General features: G+C 41.6%; 1 protein-coding gene across 1 annotated transcript in view; it reads right to left on the bottom strand.

Annotated features, from left to right (window-relative positions):
* itpr1a (inositol 1,4,5-trisphosphate receptor, type 1a) overlaps positions 1-13,261 on the bottom strand; it is a 516,106-nt gene that overhangs the window by 58,278 nt on the left and 444,567 nt on the right. The gene's annotated exons all lie outside the window — the stretch shown is intronic.

Below are 13,261 nucleotides of genomic sequence, written 5' to 3'. Positions count from 1 at the left end.
TCTTAGCGATACGAATTGTACAAGTGGGGTACATGCAGGATAGCAGAAGCAGCAAGCAGAATGCAGTTTTTAAGCAAAGCACATAACTGTATCCATTCAATTTTAGTCCTCCCTCCACCCATAAAATCTCATGGGTGCGTTGCTCAAGTCAGAGAGCGAATTAGGTGAATCACATTTCCAGCAGGTTCCAGCACCAACCCTGGAGCAAGTGTTAGCTTTAGCTTGAAGGGAGTTAGCCTGAAGAGTGATGTCAGGGGGTCAACCCTACTCCCTCTCTCTCTCAGCTAAGTAACTCTAGAATTTGCTTTATTCAAGGCAAAAGCTGTAGACAAAATGAGCTCAACAAGGTCCTAGCTAAGTACTGCCACCTACCATATCCTAAACTTGTTAAAAATATCTCTTGCACCCCTTTAGGGGGATATTAAACATCTGGATCAGGCAACACAGTGGAACAAATAACTCTGGTATGATATGACAAATTTATGCCAACTACTGCATTTCAACTGGAATGAATGTCTTCAATTATGGCACTCTGCAAAGATGCATACCATAATTCATTGAAACAATTCACAATCAACAGTCTGCCCATGGAATCAAACTGTATTCAATTCTTTTGAGAAATTTAATACATTTACAATGTTACCAACTCTTTGTCGGGCTGAACTTTTTGCAACCAAGCACTACACTCAGTTTTTCTTGGAGCTTGCCAACTTGATGTTGGCAGAAACCAGAGGCTTCATCATATTGGATGGGCTCTGGAAAACACAGGACTTCCACACCTCCATCTTTTTGTCAAATCAGGCTACACAATTTTTTTTTAAATATACTCTATTGGAAGAACAAATAAGGGAGTAGTGAGGTTACATTGCAAAAGGAAATCTGTAAGGCTCATTGAATTAATAGCGTCACTAGCCTCCTGACTCGCCTTTCCCTCAGAGTCCATGGGATTTGAAAATTCAATGTGTAAGCTTCAGGATTGAATCTTGTAGAATCCTACAGTACAATGTAATTTTTTTTTTAAATTATTTTTCTTTCATGGGATGTAGGCATCACTGGCAAAGCCAACATTTGTTACCCCTCCCTAATTTCCCTTGAACTGGCTGGCTTGCTTGGCTATTTCAAAGGTCAGTTAAGAGTTAACTGCTTTGCTGTAGGTCTACAGTCACATGCCTGGCAGATTTCCTTGCCTAAACAACACTGGTAAACCAAATGAGCTTTTACATGGTTTCATTTGGTCACTATTACTGAAACTGGCAGTTTTTGTTCCATTCCAGATCATTGATTGAATTTAAATTGGGATTTGAACCCTTGCCTGCAGAGCATTAGACTAGGCCTCTGGATTACCAGTCCAGTAGCATGACCATTGTACCACCTAGGCTGATCTGTCGAATGAGCTATATAATTAGATCCTCTCACCATCTTTTTCCATTTGGTCCAACCTATTTTTCAGTTCAGTATACATCTATTTCCTCTATTAAAGTCAATGTTGAATTTGCTCCCACTATCTTTTCAGGCAACATATTCCAAATCATAACAACTTGCTGCATAAAAGCCCTACTTGTGACTCTTTTGCCACTTATCTTCAAACTCCCTCCCCTGTTACCAATCTTCAGTGCCAGTGGAAATAGATTCTCCTTATTTATTCTGTCAAGGCATCTCAATATTGAGCACCTCCTCTCAACCTTCCCCAAACTAAAACATCCACAACAAATAATTGTGATCAGCAACTACTGATCTCCTGGATCTAGTGCTACCCACTAGCATGGAGGTAACAAGTTTGCTCTGCAATGCTGACATACACAGGTGTGTTTTTCTTTCCTTCCTCAAGACTAAATCAAATGAATGGTAGACTGGGTGAGGTGGAAAACACGTTAAAAACTTAATTGCACATGTTGGTTCCAGCCAACCGCCTGACCCACAACTTGATCCAAGGCTAACACAATGCAGATGTTTCCCAATCTGGATGAGGAGAACTATTCGACAAATTAGTACATTTAGTTTTATCTTGATGTTAGGCAACTCACTAATAACGTGCAGAGTGGGGTTGAGCCGAAATGTGTCAAATGGCAGTCAAAAAGTTTTTGACAAAGTCACAGGGAAGTCACAAGCTGAAGCGGGATGTGAATGTTATCCGGATTGAATAATCTTAGACTCCACAAATATACTTGTCATTCAATGTAATTATATTACAGTGGTGTGGATGCTTAAATTCACTCCAGCGACAACAGCCACAACACTAAGTGATGTCGTGAGGTGCTATGGTTAGGGCTGTGATCCTGGAAACATGACTTACAATATTATTGGGGTACAACTTAGTTTTGAATGCCCGACACCAATTCCAACAGCCAAGCTTCAACACTGGTACTGAACTTTAGTCATGCATCAACTACTTAAGATAGTCTTCTGACTTTCTGAAATATCGTCCTCTTTACAACCAAGGACAACATATATGGAACCAATCCCATCACAAATCATTATATTTTCATTGGATCATTTCTGCTGAGGCAGGGCACACCACCCAACCTTGGTTATGCCTGTGCTCTTTTACCAAAGGACAAGGTGTGAGAATTGCAGCTATGATCTAAGATTGAATAGGCTAGAATTGCTTTCCTTCAGACAGAGGAGGCTAAGGGTGACCTTATTGAGGTGTATAAATTTGAGGGGCCTAGATAGGGTAGACAAGAAAGAGTTATTTCCCTGAGCGAGGGATCATTTACCAGGGGATACAGATTTAAGGTGCATTGTGGAAGGATTAGAAGGACACGAGGGAAAACTTTTTGACCCAGAGGGTGGTGGGCATCTGGAATTCACTGCCCAAATTGGTGGTTGAGGCTGAAATGCTCTCCTTATTTAAAGGGTTGCTGAATCTGTATCTGAAGTGCTGCAACTTGCAAGGCTACAGACCAGGTCCTGGAAAATGGGACTAAAATGAGCGGCTAGTTTCTTTTTACTCTACATTTTTGGCTGGCACAGACAGAAGGCCTGAATAGCCTTGGCAATAAAATGTGGATGGTTGTATGGGCATGGGGAAAATTGAGCAATTAGAAACATTTAATAGCAGTTTAGTTGACAGGCAAAGGATAACCTGGCTTCAACTGTATTGTTTGGTGGATGGTGTAGTCTGCATGGGAGATCTTTGAATGGTTAAAGTGTATCAAGGGAGGCCCTCTGTTTGACTAGACTACACGTGTTACATAGATTCTCACCTGTCAGCTGAAGTGTGTCAAAAGACAGTCAATCTAGCGTTCTATGTCAAAGATTGGCCTTTGAAAACACAAATCATTTCTTTGTGTTTAAATCTGGAGAGTAATGATTAATAAATGAAACCTTGGGACATTCATGGTGTCAGTTCCACGAAACAATAAAAGCAGCTTTCTGAAACAAGTCCACAAAGCAGTCAGCGCTGAGGGAACATTTTTTGTGCTACTCAACTTCAGTTCACAGAGCACCATACAAATCATAGAGCTTGTTTTTTAAAAAAATATGTTCACGTCATGCACTGCAAGATCACAATCTTAATACCCACAGCATGGATAAGTTTCAACAATGTTGGGAATAGAAGATAAAAGGAGGGAATAATAATACATCATGACAATGTCCAGGGGTACTATTTTCTCAGGAAAACTGGGGATGTGGTCTGAAAAGAGATATGTGATCATAATACATGGTTATGGTTGACTGACAATCATAGTCTGCAACTCAATAACTATGTGCCAAAGCTAAAGCTGTTGAGATGGCAGTTTTCCATGTGTGAAATTTAAGCTCATATGACCCCACTGCTTCAAACAGAAGGTTCAATTGAGTACAAGACACATCAGAGACTCAGTGTGAAAAGTGCAGGTTTTTCTCTTTTTCAAAGAATGCGATACAAAACAATGTTTTCCACTTGATCAGTTAATTAGGCATAAAACAAACTGCCGCTGTGCTCACACAACTGCATTGCGTACTACATTTTTTTTGGAAATTATATCTGGAAGGATGCAACAGTCAACTGTGTCTTTGGGGTAGCATGCTTGCCTCGGGGTCAGAAGGTCATAGGTTCAGGTCCCACGACAAAGGCTTGAGCACAAAAATGTGGCCTGATACTCCACTTGCAACGCTGAGGAAATGCCAGAGGTGCAATCTCTCAGATACGTCATTAAACTGAGCTCCCGTCCCACTTGGGTGGATACAAGAGAACCCATGCATTATTTAGAAAAGAGGCAGGGGAGTTCCCTCAGGTCTTTTGGACAGTGATTACTCATAAATCAATGTCACAAAAACACTTATTATCTGGCCATATATGTTTAGAAGATCATGTTTGAAAGAAATGATAAGGTAATTTGGCCAGCGAGACTTGTTGCACCTATAATCCTCGTCACATAGCACTCCTAGTGAGGGACAAATTTATAGCCACAACTATCAAGGTGATGTTTGTTGAGATTGGTTTAAAGAAAGCAATGCAGGACCTTAAAAACATCCAAGCCATGAGATCTAGGGGATGTTTACCTCAAGGTATTGCATACATCTTCCCCTGGCAAGGTTCCACATACAATCTTTTGCAGAGATTCCTGCACTTTGGACTTTACAAATTAACAGTCTATAACACAGAAGTCTCCGTGATTATCACGTTGCTGTTTGCAGGAGTATGCAGTGTGGTTCCTAACTGACAATTAGGATTCAGTGCCTTCAGTGGTTACTTTCAGATGTTCTGAGGCAGCAAAAGTTAAGTGCAAATCATTTCTTTCTCCCATTGGGATCTACAGTTCAGAACAACACTCAAGTTGTCTGCCAGGGATAACCAGCTCAATGCCAGTGTAGCAATTTGACTGCTTGCTTTAATCAAGAAATGAGAAGCTCTGAAGTGACCACAACAGAGTACACTTGATGGGTTTGCAAAGGGAACATATGTTGAACTGTGAAGATGATAGGGATCTTCCATTCAAAAAGCTGCAGATATTTATTTTTTGAAACATGGATTTGTTTACCAAAAATATAATCTTGTGATGTAGCACCTGAGGGTTGCTTTTTAGACATGAGGTATTTAAGTAAAGTTGCCATAGTCCCAGATGACTCCCCTCGAGCTGAGTGATAGCGATTTTTACCTGAGGATTACGTTACAAGCGAGGGGCAAGGTTGGACAGACAGACCTGCATGAATAATCTCAGCCAATACAAGAACTGAACCTGCACTGTTGGTGATGCTCGGCCTCACTCACCAGCTGTCCAGCCAATTGAGCTAGGTGGTGTTGCTACGAATTACTTCTCCTGAACTGGTTCCAGAGGTTTCACACTATTTCCTGGGAATCCAGCCTTGCAATGAGAACAAAAATTGTTGAACTGTTATCCTGTCAGGAACTCATTTATATAATTATCTAGGGACGTACATGTGAATATCAACAAATGTGACAATCAGTACAGACCACCAGCAGCAACAATTCAAATGACTAACAACCATCCTGAACAAAATTCTCCGGAAAGGTCATAGAATGGGAAGAATTTACAAAAACATCAGCTGGCAACTGATGTAGATTCTTGGATTTGTGTCATTCTTAGTGAACTTGCTGAAAACATTACTCTGAATAACCCGGGGACCTGAAACTATTCCAACAATTTTCAGGTTAGTGTGGTCACACATTTTTAAAGGATCCTATTAAAGTACCTCCTTGGCCAAATAGGCATAGGAGAATGCAAATTAGGAGTAGGCCATTCAGCCCCTCGAACTGCTCTGCCACCATACAATTTGATCATGGCTGATTTAATTTTAATCTCAATGTCACATTCCTGCCTTCCCTTGATAATCTTTCACCTCTTTGTTTCCAAGAATCTATCTACATCTGTCTTAAAGATATTCAAATACTGTCAATCGCCTTTAGAATAAAAGTCTCTTAACCCTCAGAATTCCTTTCCCCCATATCTGTCCGAAAAGCAGTTTCATTAGTGACTCTTAGTTCTGGATTCTCCCATGAGAGGAAACATTCTTCCCATATTCACTCTGTCAAGGCCCCTCAGGATCTTCTATGTTTCAATCAAGTCGTCTCTTACTCTAGCAGACACGAGGCTTGCCTGTCCAACCTTTCCTTGTAAGACCCTCTACCCATACCAGGTATTAATCCAATGGCAGCACTTCCATCTGTGGTTCAGAAGGTTGTCAGAATAGCATGCAAGGAGAAGACAGGTAAACATGCAAGGAAGAAAGGAATAGGTAGTTATACTCAGGTTAGATGAAAAGTCATTGATGGAGGTTTAGCTGGGGGAACATACACACCAGCATAGTTTACCAAGGGTTTGTTCCTGTACCGTACATTGTTATAATTTTTTGCTTATTCACATTGAGTAAAGGAGGAATCGGGAGTAAAGTTTTTCTTAATGACGTATTAGCCAGAGAACCCTGAGAACACAAGCACAAACTCCAGGATTCTGATAAAGTTCCACAGAAAAGGTTTGTGTGGCATGTTAAAGTATATAGGATTGGAGGTAATATATTGGCATGGTAAATTTGAAGAGTTAGACAGACTTTTAATTGGTAATGGGTTGAAGGGTTACAGGAAGGCAGAAAAATGGGGATGAGGAGCATATCAGCCATGATCAAATGGCGGAGCAGATGCGATGGGCCAAATTGCCTATTTCTACTTCTATATCTTATGAACTTATGGGTTCAGAATTGGTTAATGGACAGGAATCAGAATAGGAATAAGTGCGTCTCTTTCAGAGTTAAAAGTGGTGACTAGTGGGGTCCTGCAGCGATCAGTGCTTGGGCCCCAGCTATTCACAATATATAAAAGCAAAGAACAAAGAAAATTACAGCACAAGAACTGGCCCTTCAGCCCTCCAAGCCTGCACCAACCATACTGCTCAACTTGACTAAAACCTCCTGCCCTTCCGGGGACCATATTCCCTTTCTATTCTTGTATTTGTCAAGATGCCCCTTAAAAGTCACTACCATATCCACTTCCACTATCTCCCCGGGCAATGAGTTCCAGGCACTCACTAATCTGTAAAAAATCTGCCTCGTGCATCTCCTTTAAACCTTGCCCCTCGCACCTTAAGCATGTAAATTACTGCGGATGCTGGAATCTGAAACCAAGGGAGAAAATTGACAATATATATATTGGATGAGGGAAGCAAATGCAATATTTCCGAGTTTGCTGACGACACAAAACTAGGTGGAATTGTAAGTGGTGAGGAGGAAGTAAAGAGGCTTCAAGGCAATTTAGACAAGTTGAGTGAGCGGCCAAATACATGACGATGCAGTATAGCATGGATGTGTGTGAAGTTATCCAATTCAATAAAAAAAATGCCAGCGTACTATTAAAATGGTGAAAGATTGGGAAATGTTGATGCACAAAGGGACCTGGATACCCTTGAACTCCAATGCTGGAAAGCAAGCGGTCAGATGCAGCAAATGATATACTGGCTTTCATTGAAAGAGGATTTGAGTATAGTAACAAAGATATCTTACTGCAGCTCTACAGGGCTTTGGTGACTTCGCACCTGGAGTATTGTGTGCAGTTCATAAGAATCAAAAGAACTCAGAGCAGGAGTAAGCAATTTAGCCCCTCAAGCCTGCCCCACCATTCAATGCAATCATGCTCATTTCATTTTGGCCTCAACTCCTCTTTTCCACCCATACACTATAGCCCTACAAACCCCTACTAATTAAAAGTCTGTCCACCTCTATCTTAAATTTACTCAAAGTATCAGCATCCATCATACTCTGGGGTAGCAAATTCCTTAAAGAAATAATTTCTCCTCATTTCTGTTACAAAGAGTTTTGGTTTCTTTATCCAAGAATGGATATACTTACCATGGAGGGAGTGCAGCAAAGGTTCACAGGACTGATTCCTGCAATGGTCGTACAAGGAGCGATCAGGTTGGCTCGGCCTGTATTCACTGAAGTTTAGAGGAACGTTGGGGGAGGGGGGTATTTAAACGTATAAAATTCTGACAGCACTGGACAGACTAGATGCAGGGGAGAGTGAGGGGGACGAGTCTAGAAGGGGCATGGTGTCAGGATACAGGGTTGGCCATTTAGGAACGAGCTGGGGAGAACACTCTTCTCTCAGAGGGTGGTGAACCTATGGCGTTTTCTACCACAGAAGGATGTGGAGGCCAACTCACTGAATGTATTTAATAATAGATAGATAGGTAGATAGATTTCTAGACACGAAAGGTATCAAGGAACACGGCAAGAGAGTGGGAGTCTGGCATTGAGAAAGAGGTTCAGCCATGATCACACTGAATAGTGAATCAGATTTGATGGGCTGAATGGCCTACTCCTGCTTCTATTTTCTGTATTTTTTCTTCCCCCAGCCCCCATTAGGTGGAAACTGGTTCTTATATATAGTTAAGAATAATGTCCTTGCCTACCCCCAATTCATAACAGCTGCTTTCACAATTATAGCATGCACTTCATGGTGACAAAATTGCAACATTAATGGGAATATGTAACTCGTTCATGAAGTCTAAAGTGCAGGGATCCCCAAACAATGGTCAATGGAATCCTGAATTGTCAGGATCCAGGGAAAAAATGTCATCCTCGCCTTAAACTGTTTCCCTAGACAACATGGCTTGAGTGCTTTTGAGATCATGCAGCATTTTGTTTAAACCAACTGTGATACAATAAACATTGCCTTGATAATTGGAGCTGTGAGCTTCTCTCATTGGAGGCAAACTGTGGTAAACTGTGTGCAACAAGTCTTGCTGGCCAAATTATCTCAATTTCTTACAATTAAAAATGATCTTTTAGATTTAGAGGAACTTTGGTGGTGTTATCAAAAAGTCAGATGGCAGACCAGAACTCGGTGTACCAACAAAAGTCTTCCCATAGCTAGCAGACCTCAGTTGATTTAGAGGCCTATTGACACCATTATGCAACAGCCTCTGGAAAGCACAAAATCTTGTGGCACAGAAAGAGCCATTTAACTGGTTGTGCTTAGATAGCTGTTTCCAAGAGTTATCCAATGAGTCCCATCCCACCACTCTTTCCCCACAGCCCTGTTAATTTTAATTTTTTATCCAATTCCCTTTTGATTATCCTTTATGGATGGCCAGAAACAGCCAGAATTGCTGGAAGGAGATTGGAGAAAATGATGGATCACTGTGGGAGTAACGTGAGATCCTCTCTGTCTAGGTAATGTGTCAGAAGGCCTGTACTGGGCCACTAAAGGATCCCTCAGGTGAGATTTATGTACCCAGGTCACTGCAGAGCTTTTAAAGAGTTACTTCTCATCAGACTTCAGTGCAGAAGATGATGAGTTTGCAATGGCATCAGAGGGATAAAAGTGCCAAATGGATGGTAGGGTAAGAGATCTCAAAGCAGTTCAGAATGCTGGTTCTGAAGCACTCACCTCAGCAGATACAGAGTAACCAGGGCCATACTGACTTGAATCCTTGCTCAAAAATATTCAACAGCTTGCTGGGCTCAGAGACTGTTTCCACACAATGGAGAGAGGTCTACTTGCTAACTTGTTTTTGACAAAGGCATTGTCGGAAGCTTGAAGCCATTATTTTGGCTTCAGTTACAGGTAATTCCCGAGCAAGGATCTAGGGAGATCCATGGCATAACCACATTGATACACAGGTGTCATTAGAGTATCTTCCAGAGAAAGTTATATCTGACCAACTTGGGTCAAATTTTTGAGGAAGTTGCGAAGTTGTTAGATGGAGGGAGCCTGCATACACCATAAATCTTGAACTTTCAGAGACTTTGACAAGATGTTACGAACAATTGGTTACTTAAGGTTGAGGCCCTGTGAGATTAGAAGGCAGAATTTCAGTTGGTCAAGGAATTGACTGCAATCTTGCTAGCAGAAGATTCTTTATTAGTAGCAGCAATTATGCATGGGGACTGATTAGTGCTGGAGTCTTCAGTTTATTATCATTCACTATCTTTATCAATAATCTCAATGAAGGCATTGTGATAACAACCTGCAGAGTGTGAATGATACAAAGAAGTCATCCATCCTTTGGCAAGTATCAGATGAGAAAAATAGGATACAGGCAGATCAGGAGGTAATGGGGAAATGGACCCAAAGTTAGCTGCTTTCAGTGGACATGAATAACTATATTAAACACATGGACAGGCAAAATCATGCAGCTACACACCATACAAGGTGACACGCTCAAGGCTATTGACCCTCAGACAGATCTGCATATTACGTTACATGAATCACTAAAGGTCAACAACCAGTTGATTGAAAAAGCAAATAGAGTGTAGGGATCTATTACCAAGGTAATTTGACGCAAAACAAAAAGAAAAATACTGCCTCTCCGCAAGGCCTGAATGAGGCCTAACTTAGGATCCTGCATCCATTTCTGGCCCACTTATCTGGATGATATCAAGGACCAGAAGAGAGACATAAGCTTGATGCCTACTTTAATGGTTCTTAATTAACATGCCAGATGGAGAGATGTGGTGTTTTAACTCTAGAGAAACAAACTTGGTGGAGATTTGATTAAGGGCTATAAAATAATACAAAGAACAAAGAAAATTACAGCACAGGAACAGGCCCTTCAGCCCTCCAAGCTTGCATTGATCATGCTGCCGACTGAACTAAAACTCCCTACCCTTCCAGGAACCATATCCCTCCATTCCCACCCTAATCACGTATTTGTTAAAACACTCCTTAAAAGTCAATGAAAGGATAGATTTTGCCCATGTGGATAGGTTATTTGAGCTAGTTAGGCAGAGGCATGAACTTAAATAAGTGGATTAGATATCAGGCAATAAAGCTGTCTGCACAGATTCACCAGCCTACGAAATAAATTGCCAACTCATGCTATTATTGTGGCTTTTCTGCACATATTCTAAAGGGTTAAATTACTAAGTGTAGTTACTGTAATCCCACTAAAATTTAGGTGGGAATAGAAGAAAATATATTGCACAATCACCCATCATCACCTGGGACTTGATTGGTTGCTCTCAGGAGTTGGAGGAACATTTCCCAAGCTATTCTACAAGATTTTATTTTGTTTTTTGCCTGTCCCTGGAGGGTGTGCAGCTGGTGGTCAGGGGGCTACAGTTTACTACAGAAGTACCAATAACCCTTCCCCCTCCACGGTTTGTGTATGTTGGCATTCCGCACAGGGGCTCAAATGATACTACAGCTGAACACATGACGTGGTGAGCCACCAGCAGCACAGGGATGGAACGCTGCTGTACGGCAGGAGCCTGGAGACTTCCAGACACACTCCCATCTATAGACCGAACTAACAAAAGAGGGATGGATTATGCCCGAACCCCTATCTCAACTATCCTAAAATTCAGCATGAAGAGTTGGAGGCCTCAATATGTGACACCACTTTAGATAGCTTCCAAATTAAAAGAAAGAGACTTGCATTGATTCAGTACTTCTCATGAATACTGGTCAACTCAAAGCACCAGACATCCCTAACTGCTTTTCGAAGTCAGGTCACTGTTATAACGTAGGAAGTGTGGCAGCCAATTTGCACTCAGTAAACCTGATGGCACAGTGGTTAGCACTTCTGCCTCACTGCGCCAGGGAACCGGGTTCAATTTCCGGATTGGGTCACTGTATGGAGCCTGCACATTTTCCTTGTGTCTGCATGGTGCTCCAGTATCTTCCTATAGTTCAAAAGATGTGCTGGTTAGCTGCATTGGCAGTGCTAAATTCTCCGCCTGTGTCCCGAGTGGAGGTGTGGTGATTAGGGGATTTTCACAGTAACTTCATTGCAGTGTTAATGTAAGCTCACTTGTGACACCAATAAATAAACATATTAAACTTAAACAAACAGTGATGTGAAAATGACCAAATCTGCTTTTGTGATGTTGACTGCAGAATAAATACTGGTTAAGATACCAGAACTAACTTCCTTACTCTTCCTGAAAATAGGGCCATGAGAACTGCTACATACACTGAAACAGGCAGATGAGCCTCAGCATAAGTGCTCATCTGAAAGATGGCACCCTCAACAGCGCAGCATTACCTCAGGACTGCACTGGGGTGTCATCATCGTTTCTTTTTTACTGGAATGGAAATTGAACCTGGAAGCTTGTGATTCAGAGGCGAGTGAGCTGCCAGCTGACACTCGGATCTGGTGGCATGGTTCTACTGAATAAGGGATCCATAGAAGTGTCCTGAATATGAATTATCTGGTGGATACATTCATGTCACTCAAGTGTTGCAGTACTGAAGCTGAAAATGAATCGGATGATTGATCTGTCATCAGGCCAAGCCATTTATCACGAAGTTATTAAGACCGGCCTTTTGCACTGCTAGTAATGTTAAACTTGATTGCACATGAACTGAACGGTAAAACAAACTTCTTTGATTTGAACTGTGTGGCCCATTTACATTGAGGGAAATGATGCAATTCATCAGACACTAGCACCATTGGAAACAGATTCAAAAGCCTGAAACTCAGAAGCCATGTTCCACCAGAGTAAGATTGAGGGACAGTGCTAGTGGGGAGAAGGCTTGTAAAAGGAAATGACCGTTTTTCTGACTGACCAGAATTGAGAATGGAGCGAAAGCCTTAGTTTCAATGTTCGGAAGCTGGATAAACCCGTGCATTCCACCCGCAGCCTCCACTGTACTGCACTGCATTCCCCCGCCCCCTCCCCACCTCGGCCCCCCTCAAATGAAGTGCCTCAGTAGAACCACATAATGCCACGTGAAGGTGAAAATACTAAAATAAGTGATTTAACTCAAGTAAATTTCTGTTATATTCAATCCTGGACTTTGGGTAACGTGGCCAGCATTTACTGCCCATCCTCAATTGTCGACTGGCTTGTCAGGTCATTTCAAGAGTCAGCCACGTTGTCATGGATCTGATTAGTGAACTAAATCTTTTTTTAAAAAAAATTGACAATGGTTTCATGGCCTTCATTGGATTTTTAATTCCAGGTTTTCATAGAATACAAATTTTACCATTTGCCATGGTGGAATTCGAACCCAGGGCCCAGAGTGTTAACCCTGGATCTCTGGATTACTAGTCCAGTGACAATAACACTATGCCACCATTGTCAGCGATTTGTGAACAAGGAGCATTAAGCACATGCTGGCACTTATTTAATTAGGATTGCAGGGGATCAGTGCTTCTGAGCAATGAAGACAGGTTCTTAGACTCTCTTCACCCACAACCCGAGATAAATAGCCGAGCTTGTAACCGCTCTCCACAAATCCAAACTAAACTACCAGCTCAAAGCAATTATACCAATCATCTACTGAACTGAATAAATAGCTAGTCTGCATCTGTCAATGTGGCTAACAATGTGTTAAACTTGACAAACTTTAGGACGAGCTATTGACTGCACAGTT

The sequence above is a fragment of the Carcharhinus amblyrhynchos genome, chromosome 3 (assembly GCF_965287045.1).
Source record: "Carcharhinus amblyrhynchos chromosome 3, sCarAmb.v2.hapA, whole genome shotgun sequence".
NCBI classification, from domain to species: domain Eukaryota; kingdom Metazoa; phylum Chordata; class Chondrichthyes; order Carcharhiniformes; family Carcharhinidae; genus Carcharhinus; species Carcharhinus amblyrhynchos.
The sequence above is the reverse complement of the archived record's forward strand: the minus strand, read 5'-3'. Positions and strand labels throughout refer to the sequence as shown.